Source organism: Alexandromys fortis, unplaced genomic scaffold, assembly GCF_014885135.2.
Source record: "Alexandromys fortis isolate MF-2015 unplaced genomic scaffold, M_Fortis_MF-2015_v1.1 scaffold_129, whole genome shotgun sequence".
In the NCBI taxonomy this organism is placed as follows: Eukaryota; Metazoa; Chordata; class Mammalia; order Rodentia; family Cricetidae; genus Alexandromys; species Alexandromys fortis.
Genome location: NW_026068022.1, coordinates 3,413,962 through 3,427,638, shown reverse-complemented (window position 1 = coordinate 3,427,638; position 13,677 = coordinate 3,413,962). Strand labels below are relative to the sequence as shown.

Genomic DNA, 13,677 nt, shown 5'->3' with positions numbered 1-13,677 from the left:
CCTAGCCAGTTTGGATGTTCACCTTTCTAGACATGGACGGAGTGGGGAGGACCTTGGACTTTCCACAGGGCAGGGAACCCTGACTGCTCTTTGGACTGGAGAGGGAGGGGGAGAGGGGGGGGGGGGGGGGGAGAGGAGAGGGAGGAGGGGGGAAAAGGGAGACGGGGAGGGAAATGGGAGGCGGGGAGGAGGCGGAAATCTTTTTTTCTCAATAAAAAAATTATATTTAAAAAAATAATAATAATAATAATATTGAGAGAAAATACGTAAAAGATTAAAGAGGGTGAAAGAAAAATGATACACAAGATATGGAAGACATTAATTAGAAAAACATACTTGGAATTGTGGATCCCGTTACAACTGCTGCTAAAATGCAGCTTAAGACACCAGCTGCGCCTCTGTTCTCACACTCCGGAAGCGCTCTCCTCAGCTCAGAGCTCCAGGACGGCTGCACAGGTTGACAGCGAGGCTGCAGGTATCTGAAGGTACAGGGGAGAGGCCCTATTCAAGATGGCACCCTAAGTAGGTTGAGGGAAGGAAAACTGCTCCAGAGCTGAGGCCACAAGGGTGTTTCACAGCGCACACGACGTGGCCACAGCCTTCTCCACAGCCAGTGCCCCTGAGCTGGGTAAGCGCCTGCGTGGCCTTTTCTGAACTGCTTTGGGAGTCACACAGCGTCATTCTGCCATATTTTACTAGTGGCTTACATTCAAGGAGAGTGGCAAAAACCCTGGGTTTTGATAAAATAATTCACAGTTTTACAGAGTTGTGAAAACACCTCAGAAATAAGATTGATTCAGAGAGCGAATAATCTTCCTTTTTAAAAAAACTACAGAAGTGATTTATGTATGAACTATTAAAAAGGCTGTGCCAAATGGCTGTGAAATTTTTATCATATATCCATGATACACTGTATTATAAATAATTTTATAAACAATATTATAGCAAAACTTAAATTTCCAAATGTGACACAAGAATAAACAGAAAACTTAAGATAGGAAAAGTGATTCAAGATTAACTATAAGAGAAATAACTTGGTAGATTCACAGCTGAGTTCCATGGGTTTCAAAAGTAGAAAGACAATGTTATTCCAGCAGGGCTCTCTAACTTCACTGTGCACCAGTCCCACATCAGCTAGAAAACACGCAGAGCCCCAGGCCCCACTCCCAGATTCCAAAATTGTAAACTGTGACCCAAGAATCTATATTCCTAAGCAGACAAGTAATAATATTGCTAACACTATTTCTGGGAGACATTTTGAGTAATTTAAACAAAGAGTCTACAAAGCCAAATCTGACCTGTGGCCCATGCTTACAAGCCAGGCTCATTCGTTTGCATGAGGCTTACGCCAACCTTTACAGTGGTAAAGCAGATGCAACCGAGACTGGATAGCACACAGAGCCATGGACCAAAGAAGACTACTATCCCCTGCCTAACCACCATCTTATCCTGCTTGTAAATTCCCTCTTCCAAAGTCTTTGTGTATTCTGCTGATACACCACACACACACACACACACACACACACACACACACACTCAAGTCTAATGACTAAAGTTTAAACAGCAAATAACTTTTATCTAGACTCTACGCTCAGTTTTAGCAACAAACTGGATCATGATGTTGAAGAGGGAATGAGACTGCCCACAATCAGAAAGAAGGCTGCTGTCAATCAGAGGTGTCTGCCACGGGCACTGAAAAGGGTGACCTGCAGCATAGAGACTGTGGACTCGCTGAGCCAACTGTAAAATATACTAGTGTTGAGATTTTTTTTCAAAAGATGGTTGTATAACTCCAATGAAATAAGGCAGTGGTGCATCCATTTTTAACTGCACCATTAACAATATATAGCTTTTGCTTCAATGACTGTGAAAGTCATTGTAATAATATGCAAATGTTTCACATTCATTAAAAAAAAGTAGAGAAAATAAAAGCACCTTGTGATTTTATCAGTTTCGTCATGTTTGTACACAGATTTCTGAGACGGATATCTGCTCTTGAAAGAACACTAACAGCATTTTGAATGCTTAAGCCTAGATTTTATCTGTTAAAAGTGTCCCTACTATTAAGACATCTTTCAAAGATCCAAAGTCTAAACTTTGGGGTGATTTTTGCACATTAACACTATTTTACCATGATGTTAGCTCCAAAACAATGGCCCAAATGTATCAACAACATGAATTGTGCTTTATGATTTGCATGTTTATATGATTATTTAAGAAGAAGAAAACACTGGTTGTTCCGGGGCAAAAGAAAAATTGCACAAGAAAATTTATGTTTGTGACTGTTGTCCTGGGCAGAAGAGAAACTGCAGATGATAATTTCAAAAATGGGTAAGAAGCAGTTAGTACTAAATCTACAAGAATCAGGAGCAGGAGCAAGGCTGCCGGTGAGGACACTGATGGTGCCCAGGGGTATCGAGCTACCTCTAGAGGAAGGTCCTAGAAGAATTAGGACCAACCGCACATAGCCAAGCATAGAAGCTTCTCTCACCATTGTGTTCTCTGCATGAACATATCCTGTCTCACAAAAAGAACTTAATTAATATTTACGGAAGGAAAGATAAAAAGCACAAAAGGACAAAGGGAGGGAACATTGAAGTTCACCAGAGTATTCTACACCCTTCCAACAAAGCTGTGGCTCGGGTCTACCAGATGGCACTTGTACAGAGCAGTAGGGCACGGTAACAGTGAAATGAGGCTCTCTAACAGAAATGGAGGTAGCCAGAGTATCAGCAGCTGCTAAGGTACCGACCTGTCAAGGACTAGGACAGATCTGTGAAGGACAATGGCACCTGACACACCAGGAACAAATCTATTTCTCCCAGTCCCACATATATATTAACTATAAACACAACTACACACCAAAAAAGAATAAAGAACTCCTGGTAGTTTTAACTTTAACAATTATTGACTTATGTCATGTGCACATGGGTGTACCACAGCACACACATGGAAGTTATATACCCTGACAACTTTTGGGGTTCCTTTCCCACATCTCACCATGTGGGGTCCAGGATTCAAGCCCAAGCCATCAGGCTTGGCAGCTAGTCTGTCATCTACTGAGCCATCTTGCCACCCACCATGTCCCAAGACTTTTAATCCCGATACACAAGATGAAGTTGCATTTATTTCACAGTTTTGCTCATGGGCTTTTTTTTATTTATGGGCTTTATTTATTACATTCTTTTTCTAGCAACCCTTTATTAATTCTACTTAGAAAGAGGAAGGGCAGAATGTCTGCTGTGCAGTTGATGATATTTGTCCAAGCATGCTGAGTGAAATATGTCAGCAAAGCAAGATAATTCCAAACAGAGAAGCTTTAGAACTAGGGCGCCATGTTTATTCCTAGGAGCTGAACCTTCTAAAAATATACACACATAAATGTGTAGGCCCACATTCTTCTGAAGACAGATTCTAATACTTCCATTAGAATCTACAAAGGGTTCAAACTACACCCCACTGACCAGAATATTAAGACCCATACTGTAGTGTCTTATGAACTCTAGGCTATTTGTGGAGCACATGCCTTAAAATAAATAGAAATTTAAGAATTTAACCCTATCCACAGTGTGCTATTTCTTCAAACTTGCTCAAAGTGTGGTGTGTTGTGCGTGTGTATGTATGTGTGTCTGTGTGTGTGTGTAAAACAATATTAATTTCATATTGTTAAGACTGGGTAAAGAAATTGAAAATCTCTGTTCTCAAGCATAAAAATGGTTATATTCAGTGTGTTTCCAAGAATTCAAGTTTCTGACCTATAAAATTATCTTTTATTGAGAACAATTAGATAACTGTGGTTCCAATGGGCACTGCAGTATGCTGCTTTGAGTAATATATGATCCACCAAAATGAAATCACTGTTACTAGAGAACACTAATCTATAGTCATCAGAAATGAAAGAGCATCTCTGTGAGGCCCTGTTCAGCATTTGAAGACTAGATTCCCTGAAGAGGCTGCCAGAGGATGGAAGGATGCTGCACCCTCAGTTTCTCTGGGAAATGAAAATACTGGGTAAATACTTAGGGATTAAAAGAGAATAAGTATTACCCTGGAGTAATGAATTGAGTTCCCCAAGCACATCAGAGGAAAAAGAAAACATAGAAACCCATCCCTAAACCTGGAACAACAACGAGCTTTAGAAAAACAACAACAGCGTTTCATTTACACAGAAAGAGACAGCAGAGCATGGACATCCTCCATGACTGCTCATAGGAGTTTACTCTGCCCTCAGTCTTAACAGAGTGTCCTGTACCTTCATACATTACCTTCTAAGACTCAAATCCATACAGGAAACACGCAAGGCCCAGGAACTGAGTTACTGAGCTTTGCTACAATTTAAATCTGAAATGTCTTTCTACAGGCTCATATTTCCAAAGTTTATTCTTTGATTGGCAGCACTGGTGGCGTGAAATTCTCTGGCTACTGGAAGTAGTCACTAGAGATAGGTATTTGAACATCATATCCTCTTCTGTTTCTGTCCTAATCATTTGATGTCTTCTGGTCCCCACCATGTGAACAGTGGCCACCTCTCTTGGTGCCATACCTTCTCCTGTGCTGTGATATACTGAAATCCCCCTGAAACTGTGAGCCAAAGTCAGTCTTCCTCTATAAAGTTGCATCTCATCATAGCAACATAATGAATAGTTTTAACTTACTATGAAAAGCATATAAAAAGCAATCATTACCCTTCCCTGACTGTCTAGAAATCACCCTTCCAGACAGGTCCTAACTTTAGGTTCAAGTATATCTATAGCCAAAGGCAAAGCACTGTATTGACAGCCTCCATGTCTCTTCCCCTTTTCGTCTCCTAGAACACTCACTGGAAAAACTGGCTGACCCAAGGAGAAAGATGTGCACACACTCATGCCCCTATTGCCCTCCAGGGAGATTCAGATCATTATAGGGTCCCTGCACTATTTAATACTGTTTATGGTGAACTTTTAATACTCTAATTTTAAGTAGAAAATATAGTCAAGGACAACTCAATGTTTTATCTCAAAAATGAGAGAAAACAAAACAAGTAAGAAATGGAAATCAACACAGAAAAAGGACGGAACCAGAGCTGTATAGCCATAGGTATCCTCTGAGAGCTAAAGGAGGCCTCGTCATCTACAACAAACAAGTCAGAAACTAGAAAGAAAACATTGAAAGATGTATTTAGTTCTGAACTGACATAAGTCTGAACACACTAATTAGGTATTAAGTATATTTCAACATGTGTATACACTCCATTCAAATCCAAGTAAGCACATCTGTCTCTACAAACATCCTGTCTCCTTCCTCCTCTGAAATACATGGCAAAATTAGGACCATCTAGAGCCACCCTCTGTGCCACAGACTACTAAAACTCACTTCCTCTCAGTGCAGGGAGCCCAAAAATTTAAAAATAGAAGGCTAAAGAATTAGAAGACAAATTTCAAGAACAGAATAAATGACAAAAAAAAAGATAGAAAATGAAAGTGAATATATAAGAAATTTTAAAGAATTGGTTCAGAAGGTCTAATATTTACCTTACTGGAGTTGAAATAAACAGAGAAAAATTATAAAGAAGATATTATGACAGAGATAATACAAATAAATCTTTCTGGGTATAAAAAACATGAATTTTCCATGAAAAGACCCACAGGTTTGACGACACATTAATGAAAATAGGTACACATCAGTAGCCAACTCACAGTTGGACAACACCAAGAATAAAGAGGATAACACACAAAATTAGGGAAGACACTGTTCTGTGCTTGGGATGTGATTCCAGGGGAGATACAACACACTGGCAATGAAGGGCCACTGCTTAACTACTGAGCTAGAATCAAATCAAGCCTGACTATATATTCAACTTTGATTGGTTCGTCTCAGTATTTAAATTCCATTTGTTTATTCTTTACATTTCTCTGCTGAGACATTCAGAGTCTTTCTTTTGTGTCAAGTGTATTCCTTAATATTACTATCAGTAATTCCAACATCCATGTCAAATGCTGGTATCTGTTGCTGCCTTTTTTTATGGAACCTGAGTTTTCCGAACTTTTAATATAATAAGTTACTTTCTACTGCATCTTAGATATTACTGTTTAACAAGAAAAATGGATGCAAAACTGATGAACATGTTTGTTGTGGGACTTCGATCCATTTAGCGAATGATCTTTGGGGCAGTAAGCCCCACCCAGGGCATGGTCTGCATATGTGACCACTTAAAAGTCTGTTACATGAAACCACACGAGTCTGTTAAAGGGTCTCAAGAATTCATTTAGGTATAAAATGTGGATAAACACTCACTGATACAGATTAGATGCTGCTGCAATCCAGCTTTGTGTCCTGCAGTTCTGCCCATGGGAGCTGCAGTTCAGCCTCCCAGTTGAGAAAGCATGAGAGCAAGGCAATAGCAGTGCACACTTTAACCCCAGCACTCGGGAGGCAGAGGCAGGCGGATCTCTGGGAGTTCAAGGCCAGCCTGGTCTACAAGAGCTATTTCCAGGACAGGCACCAAAGCTACAGATAAACCCTGTCTCAGAAAATGAGAGAGAGAGAGAGAGAGAGAGAGAGAGAGAGAGAGAGAGAGAGAGAGAGAGAGAGAGAGAGAGAGAGAGAGAGAGAGAGAGAGAGAGAGAGAGAGCGCTCAACTCCTCCCCATCAGCTTTTAAGCAGTCAATAGGCAGACAAAACCACACCCTAGGGCTTGCTGCCCAAAAGTCATTGGCTAAATGGATCAAAATCCCACAACATAGGTGGTTGATAAATTGATATACAACTGAAGAATGGATATGCAGTTGATGAATTAGGACAGTTTTGTCTATTTGTTTAGGGTTTGTTTGTTTATTTTTCAGTTTTTGATACAGCCCAGGTTGGCCTCAAACTCACTATGTACCTTGAACTACTCTCCTCTTGTCTCTACCTCCCAAGTGTTGGGATAACAAGTATGAGCCACCATGCCCTGTTTATGTAGTGCTGGGGGTTTAGCCTAGGGTTTTGTACATGCCAGGCTTTATCAACTTTATCAACTGTGCTATGTCCCTGGCTCAGAGGAAATTTTAATAAATAAGAAAGCACATATGTATGCATTATGTGTATATATTAAGGCAGAAATAAGAAAGCTATTAATAGGCAACTGATGAATTGGGGGCAGTTTTCATTGGCAATATATTACATAAGGAATATAAATACTAGTGTAATAATGACAAAAGCAATACTAACAAAGCCCCTACTATGAACCAGGCAACACATGTATAAGAATCTTATACATGTTAGATTCAATTGACACAGCAGTCCTTTGAAGCAGGCTCTATAATCACCTGAAATTTAGAAACAAAACTATGCCAATGTCACACAGTCAGTAATGGCAAAGCTAGATTATGAACCCAAACAATCTGCTTCTGAAATCCTCAGTCTTGAAATCATTCTGTTATAATGTCTGCAGTCATTTACCCGCATGCAACAATGGAGATAACGGTGAATCTTGTCACTTTAGTACAGCCGTATGTGTGGAATATATTGTGGCAACCAACCAAAGAAAAAGGCTAAAACTAGGAATCTTTCTAGAAAAAAAAAAGCAGCTTCCCATGATTTTTACAATGGTCAGCCTGATATGTTTCCTCCTACAGTAGTGAGCTGGTGCGTGAACACACATGTGTGCCTGTCTCTGCAGACTCTGAAAGGGAGACAATATGTCTACACCTCAAACGATACCAAGAGGGGTGAGTGGAGGGCTCTAGCCTTTCAGGAAGAATCCTGCAAAGCAGGGGTCAGGAACTGCTGTCTCAGATAATTGCTGACCTATGAACACTGGTGTCTGACCACGGCAGGACACCTAATCCCTAAGCAGGAAATGTCCAAGTACACCTATGGCATAAATGGTGTGCTGGCTGAGGGTTTCCTCTCTGCGGTGCAGACATACCCAGAATGCATCAGGAGAGCGAAAGGATGTTACTACCACTCAACATAGTTTACAGAAAGGCCTTAGGGAAAAAATCAGAAATGACTTCTGAAAAAATAAGATTTTAGACGGCCTTGTTAAAAATACAAAAGTAAATCCAAGTAGAAGTTCAGACCCACCCAGTGCTTCCCACAGAGACGGCACTGCTCTCGAGCCCAGTTCCTCCTGGCACTGTAATGCATCGGGACTTTGTTCTCTCAGCAGTGGTGACGGCTTCTCTTGTGCTGGACTAGCAAGTGACCACTCAGGTGACCATGTAAGTGGACACAGTGAGAGAGCAGGCCAATGGCCGATGGCATCAGAAGTGTAGGCAGGAGGACTACAGAGTAAGATCCTGTCTCAAACAACCTCTTTTAAAAAAAAAAAAAAATCAGTGACCTGGAAACTCACTGCGTCCAAAGTCGCTGAAAAGGTTCCAACTGAAACAAGGATCTCTCCACTGAAGCAGTGGAGAAGCAGTGGGGCGCCCCAAATCACCAACACCAACAAGAATAAGTTAATCTGTAATTTTGCTGCAACGGGACAGCAAGTGCTTTGAATAATATGCCTATAATCACTTCATTTCATTTATTTTGAGACAAGGTCTCACTACATATACTGGCCTGGAACCCACTCTGTAGGCCAGGCTGGCCTCAAATTCATAAAGATCCACCTGCCTCTGCACCTGGCTGCTGCTTCTTTGTGCCATAGAGACAAGAAGATGCGCTGGAACCCCTTGAACTGGAGTTATACACAGTATGAGGCCCTGTGTAGGTTCTGGGAATTAAACCCGGGTCCTCTGGAAGAGAAGCCAGTGTTCATGGCCTGACCATCTCTCCAGGCCCTACAATTGCTTCCTTATGTTAAAGAATGCCCCTTAGCAAATTAGACAAGAGCTATTAAGTCTTAAAACAGACTTGTGGGGCTAGAGGGATGGCTCAGAAGTTCAGAACTCTGTCTTTCCATAGTCCTGAGTTCATTTCCCAGACACCACTGTGGTTCACAACCATCTGTAATTGGATCTGATACCCTCTTCTAGCCTGCAGGTATACATGCAGAATGCAGATAGATTATTCATATGGATAAAATACATAAATAAATTTTTAAAAATTAAAAAACAGACATGTGACTTTGTTGGCATTTAACTACCATGAAAAGGAAACTGCTGAAGTTCTATTATGGCCTTAACAGCTAATGCACAACCACAATGACATATAATCATATGTTAATATAAAAGTTAAACTTCTGAGCCAGGCAGTGGTGGCGCACACCTTTAATCCCAGCACTCGGGAGGCAGAGGCAGGGAGATCTCTGTGAGTTTGAGGCCAGTCTGGTCTACAGAGGAAGTTCCAGGACAGCTAGGGCTACACGGAGAAACGCTGTCTCAAAAAAAAAGTTAAACTTCTGTAGGTTAATAAACAATGCTTATACATCATCCATTCATGAACCTTGAACTAAAGGAAAGAGTAAATGACCAACTTAGGTTCTAAACATGTAAACCTTTTAAAGCAGAAAATAGATGAATCCCCTAAGGAATTCAGTTCTGTTGTTTATCTTTAGGATGTTAATTGGATTATTATATCAATTACTTCAGAAATGTATACATTTTCAATGAGCATATTATATAAAACTGACCCAATTTACCAATGAAAGAACAAGACTTTCATCCCTGCCCTTCCATGAAGGTGTGTGTGTGTGTGTGTGTGTGTGTGTGTGTGTGTGTGTGTAAGAGAGTGTGTTTGTTTCATGCATGGGTGTGCCCATGAACATGTATGTACATGTGTATGGTTTCAGAAGACAACTCCAGTGTCATTCCTTGGGTACCTTCCACTTTTTGTTTGAAACAGGGTTTCTCATGGGCCTGGAACTTGGCCTTGTAGGCTACACTAGCTGGCCAGCAAGCAGCAGGGATGCGCTTTGTTTCCACCCCCACCTCAGTGTCTCTGGGACAAGCGCACTCTACCATGCGCAGCTTTTTATATGGGTTCTGGAGACACAAACTTGGGTCCTCCCATTTGCAAAGCAAGCACTTACTGAGTCATCTCCCCAGCCCGGTTACAAATACAGTTCTGGGTTTCTGGATCCAGGGTTTTGGTACAGTGCATACCTCGTGCTCTGTCTGCTGAAGCAAGATAACTCAGCAGCTATTGTCTGGGGAGAGAATCAGTTCACCTAAACCACAGTTTTATGCAGAGGGAATTTCCCAACTTCTGAGAACTTAACAACAGCTCCTAATCAGAAACTCTTCAGCAGCTCCAAGAGAACCCAACGAAAGAGTCGTGTGCAGCATCAGCAACTCCTTATGAACCGGCTTTACCCGCCAACCAACCGTGCCCCGTGCATATCATTATACCATCAGATGTTTTGAACTTAAACACACAACTGTAAGCCGCAAGTCAGTTGCTATTTTACTTTTCATTTGTTTCAAATGTTTCCCCACCAAAGTCTGTGATATTACAAGCCCCTCCAACAAACTTAAATAGTATTAAAACACTACTTTCAATTTAAAGGGCAAAATAGCTGGAAAATTAAGGTCATGGTGTTCGAGAGCCTAATGGAGTATAGATTTCTGCTTGGAGTACTTCAACCAGAAACCTCAGCAATCTCCAGTCTGTCTCTCCTGGATATAATAAGTTTTAAAGCTTGGAATGAATTTTCAGAATATGTTTCACATCTCTCATAACTTCAGGAGAGGATGCAGCAGAGGGGCAAAGAGAACGCACTCTGCAATAATGGAATTTTTATGCCGTGCCAATAAGTTACAGAGCCTTTAAAACAAAAGATGAATAGAACATTCCTAAAGGAGAAAAATAACATTCATCCAAAGCATTCTTGGTAAGAATTTGTTCTTAGGTACAGAGACCTTTCAAAAGATCAAGAAACAGTAGGTCTTTGATTCAAAGGGTTATTAATGTTATAGGATCATAATTAAATCAGTGATTAATTTCAGCACATCTATGGTAAATATGGCAGGATTCATATGCCATTATAAACTGAAGTCACTTTCAGATAAGGTTATATACAGGAAATATTAACAAAAATCACACAGAACATGTTCAGATCTGAAACAGGAAAATGAAGAAAATACACTTCAATCGTCTTTCATTTCAAATGTGTATTGTCTATGAAAGTAGAAAGGACAGTACTAGGGACAGAAGGGCGTAAATGGGAAGCAGGCAGGGAAAGGTGGAGGAGGGATAAAGGCAGGAGCGGGGTGTGACAATGCCGTAAGGACCCTTGTTGCTTTGCAGGCTAAAACCAGTAAATAAACAAATGAAGTTTGCCATCTTAAAACAGGCTAACAGCCAGGGGTGCTTTTGTCTTCCAAGGGACACTTGGGGCTGTCTGTGGACATTTTTCACTGTTAGAACCAGGAAGGTGCTACTAGCATCGAAATGATAAAGATCAAGAACACAGAACAACCCTGCGACAAAGACCTACCCAGCCTCACACGCTACAAGCGCACCACTGAGTGTGCTTAAACAATGAGCAATATTTGCGGATGAATTTTAACAAACAAAACCTGTGATTTCTCCTTGCTGTAGGATCTTACTACTTACATCGTTTTGAAGCTGCTTAATACAGACTATTTCTAGTCTCAAGGTCCTAACTTGCCGTCCATCAAATAGTAGAACAGGTGGAAAGTCACATGCACACTAGCTACATGGGTCTATATGATTCCGAGGAGTCCAAAAGAGACACAGGATTTTGGCCATCTAAATGCCATTCAGATTAAATGCAAATAACAATATTTTAAATGTGTTCAGTGATTAAAAGCTCAAATGTATGCCTTTCAATCAGCGGTTTGTTTGTTTGTTTGAGGTAGGACTGTGTGTGTTTGTGTGTGTGTGCGTGTGCATGTGTGTGTGTGTGTCAGTATGACCTCAAATTCACAATCCTCCTGAGTCAGCTCTGAAGTGCTGGGATTATGGTCATGTATTACTGCCACTATGCCTGGCTAAAATATATACTTTTAAACAATGAGAATTAAAATGCTATTATTTTATTTGAGCCCATTTGTTGATAAGTGAAGGGATTTTTTTTCACACTTGTAAGTAACTAAAGTAACCGAAACTGAAATATTCATTGTATACACAATGTAACTGGAGAGTGGTAAAGAGCCCCAGAGGGCTTTCTATTATTCTCTAAAGTAATTTGCAATTTTCAGTTCAAAACAGTCTTAAAAAGTTTTTAAATTCTGATGTCCCCAATTTAATCTCACTTGAAATTTCCCCCAAAATAGAAGTCCAGTTTTGCTTTTTGGGTTTTTGTTTGGTTGGTTTTGGTTTTGGTTTAGGTTGGGTTTTTTTGTTTTTTGAGACAGGGTTTCTCATGTAGCTTTGGAACCTGTCCTAGAACTCGTTCTGTAGACCAGGCTGGCCTCGAACTCACAGAGATCTGCCTGTCTCTGCTTCCCAAGTGATGGGATTAAAGACATGTGCCACAACCACCTGGCTGCAATCTTGCTATCTTTCTATCTATACTTTTTATTTTTACTTTTCCTTTACATCTTCTTTAATTTTTTAATTGTTTTATTATACACATATTAGTAATAATTTTCAAAGGAAAGTTAAGTATATTACGTTTATTTATTGACTTATGTAGAATTGTATATTATTTCAGAATTAATTTTAAAAACAACAGATGCCCCTAAGCTGGAACTGACTGAAAGCTTCCTCCCTGAAGATCAGTTTTCATGATACCAGAAGTGCCATGCAGCTTCCAAAAGAGTGAAGCAATATCTATGAACCACAATGAGCAGCATGGTACAACAACCCTATGGCTGCAATAGCGGCACATCTGTCTGGGATGTAACCAAAAGCTCTCTAGTTGAACTCTAGACCCACTCAATAAGAGGGAACTCATGCTTGGAACTGGAAACATGGACAACAATCGAGGGCTAGTGAGGTCATAGATTGTGGAAAAGAACCTACAACCACTATTTTACTCAACCAGCATCATAGTCCCTAGCTACATTCTCAATATTTGTCCTAATACCCACAGGTAAGTGTAGACCTCAGTTTCACTGGAGAAACTTCTCTTTCATAAAAGAAACCATTACAGAAACTACATAGAATCAATATTCTGGCCCAGTTCCAAATGATGTTTCTACAACTCCCACACCTAAAGCTCAAAGATCATTGTGCAACTGAGGAAAGAAAGATTATAAGAGCCAGAGGAACAGGAAGTTCGTTGTGAGACTGTCTCCCATAGGATTGTCAGAAGCTATGCTCATAAAGTCTCACCAACATGACTGAACAAGGACAAAAAAAGGCATGCTAATGTGGACAGGGAAAAGCTCACAAGAAGCCAGCGGTGGTGGCGCACGCCTTTAATCCCAGCACTTGGGAGGCAGAGGCAGGCGGATCTCTGTGAGTTCGAGACCAGCCTGGTCTACAAGAGCTAGTTCCAGGACAGGCTCCAAAACCACAGAGAAACCCTGTCTCGAAAAACCAAAAAACAAACAAATAAATAAATAAACAAACAAACAAAGAAGAAAAGCTCACAAGACCTCAACCCACCTCAAAAAACTACAGACTACTAAAGAATGCTGAAAACAGGAGAAACAGTCTTCCCAGGGAAGAGCCCATCAGTTGATCATCTAATACCAAATGATCATTACTGAACACATGCATACAGATAACATTATACTGGCTGAGCAGATTATATTTAGGAATATATATGTATATGCATATAAGCCTGTAACAATAATTAATGAAAAGAGGGCATAAATTTGAAAGAAAGCAAATATTTGGGAGGATTTGGAGAAG

General features: G+C 40.5%; 1 protein-coding gene across 5 annotated transcripts in view; it reads right to left on the bottom strand.

The window, feature by feature from the left end:
- Positions 1-13,677, bottom strand: part of Stk33 (serine/threonine kinase 33) — a 186,022-nt gene that overhangs the window by 131,075 nt on the left and 41,270 nt on the right. The window contains exon 2 of one of the 5 annotated variants that reach the window (XM_050163320.1): positions 337-479. The exons of the other annotated variants lie outside the window; for them this stretch is intronic. The gene's annotated coding sequence lies outside the window, so the exon portion shown is untranslated. The remainder of the gene's footprint in view (positions 1-336; positions 480-13,677) is intronic. 5 annotated transcript variants of the gene reach the window in all.